Raw genomic sequence first — 2310 nt, 5'->3', positions numbered from 1 at the left:
GTTCAATGGAAACAGTAAAGATTTTGATAAATTAACCTTATACCCCGATATGTTGCTGAACTCCCGCAGCCAGCGGAAAAGGTGGGGCATACTCCCAATTGGGTCTGATATCTGCAAAAGGAGATCATCAGCATAAAGCAGAGTTTTATGAGTTACCTCACCCCTGGATATACCTTTAATCCTCTCATCAGATCTGATAGCAATTGCCAGCGGTTCGATCGCAATGTCAAACAGGAAGGGTGACAGGCAACAGCCCTGCCTCGTCCCCCTGTAGAGCGAAAAATATTCCGAAATCAGACCATTTGTCCTGACTGCAGCCATAGGCGTTGAATATAGGACTTTAATCCATCTACAAAAAGTAGGTCCCATGCCGAATTTCTCCAGAACTGTGAAAAGGTAGGACCATTCGATTCTATCAAACGCCTTTTCAGCGTCAAGGCTCAGAATAACTTCCGGTTGTATTGTCGAATGGGGGGAGAATACCACATTAAATAGTCGTCTCACATTAAAAAATGACTGCCGTCCGGGAATGAAGCCCGTTTGGTCCTCATTAATAATGGTGGAAATAACAGGGTCCAACCGTAGTGCAAGAGTTTTGGTTAAAATCTTATAGTCACAGCACAAAAGACTTATTGGCCTGTATGAGCTACACTGTACAGGATCTTTATCTTTCTTTAGTAAGACTGAGATCGTGGCCTGGGTAAGCGTCTGCGGCAGATTGCCAGTAGCAAAAGATTCAGCATAAACTGATTCTAAAATAGGTGTGAGCTTCGAAGAGAATTCCTTGTAAAACTCCATGGGGAAACCGTCCGGACCTGGCGCCCTTCCAGTCTGAGATAATTTAATAGCGTTCGTTATCTCTTCAATCGACAACGGCTGTTCCAAAGGCGACTGAGCGTCCGGAGAGAGCTTGGGAAGATCCAGCGAGTCAAGAAACGAGTAGATCTCGGATGAATTACTGCCCACCTCTGATTGATATAGGGTAGAGTAGAAATATTTGAACTGGTCATTAATGACTCGGGGGTCGTGAGATATCGAATCAGCACCTATTTCAATTCCCGAAATCACGCGTTCAGCTGACCGCTGTTTGAGCTGAAGTGCAAGGAGCCTCCCCGCTTTATCTCCATGCTCATAATATACCTGCCTGGATTTAAAAATATTTCTTTCGGCTCTCCATGTCATAAGCGTGTCAAATTCAGTTTGCAACAGTAATTTCTCCTTAAAAAGATCTGGCGTAGGTGAAAGAGCGTAACGCCTATCCATATCCGCAATCTTGTCAGCCAGTTCTTTAAGTTGTTTAGAGCGCTCCTTGTCTCTGTGTGCCACATAAGAAATAACTTGGCCCCTAATATAGGCTTTCATAGACTCCCACAAGACTCCCCTCGACACATCCTGAGTGTCATTAATTTCTAGAAAGAAGTCAATCTCTGTTGTGGGATTTCTAACAAGTAATATTTCAACCGTTTGTGACTGCAGTGATGTTGTGGTTGACATATTTACTTGGCAAGTGAAAGATTACTGGTTCAATTCCAGCCAGAATTCTTGTGTTTGTGTCACAAAGGACATCCAGCCTAAAACTCTGCCAAATCAAACATAACAAAGCTACCTGCTATGGCAAGAGAGCAGCTGCAAGTAGCCCAATATCTCCACAGGTACTGGATATAAAGTATTTGTATGAAGTTGCCACAGATATGGATACTTTTGAGAGGATTTTCAGTGAATTCCAGTGATTTTCAGTTTGCTGAGCATGCCAAAGTTAAAACACTCATCAAATATAGCCCTAAAATTTGATGTGGCTATTCTAAAAGAAGAATCATATTGTTTCAGCAGTCACTAGACTTCCCCTGAAGCATACTGGCACAAAATAACATCCTCTTCTCTCTCTGTTCATCTCTTCAGAACAGCATTTTTACAGACAAACTCTTTTTTTCTGGCAGTGTATTAACAAAGATCTCTCACTTTGTCTGCTCAGTATTTCTTGACAACTTTGTTAGCTAATGGACGCAAAGGTCTGGAGTGTGATGTTAATAAGAAGTTATGTGGATTGTTTGTATGATATTGCCTCACTGGCCTAGCTAGATGAGTCACTTCCTCCACGTACCAGTAAATGACTACAGAGCAAGACTGTACAGGTAACGCCCCTTTGTGCTCAGATTAATCTGTGCTTCCCATTGTACACGATAAGGGCAGTTCTAATCTTTCCTGGTATGATGACGGAATCAGTTCCGATAAGAAAAAAATATAATGAAAAGTAAGTGTTTTCCTAGAACTCACAGGTTTTTCCTTTAAGGAGCTTTAATGTACAGACAG

Source organism: Haplochromis burtoni, unplaced genomic scaffold, assembly GCF_018398535.1.
Source record: "Haplochromis burtoni strain Fernald_Lab_line unplaced genomic scaffold, NCSU_Asbu1 Contig_50, whole genome shotgun sequence".
In the NCBI taxonomy this organism is placed as follows: Eukaryota; Metazoa; Chordata; class Actinopteri; order Cichliformes; family Cichlidae; genus Haplochromis; species Haplochromis burtoni.
The sequence above is the reverse complement of the archived record's forward strand: the minus strand, read 5'-3'. Positions refer to the sequence as shown.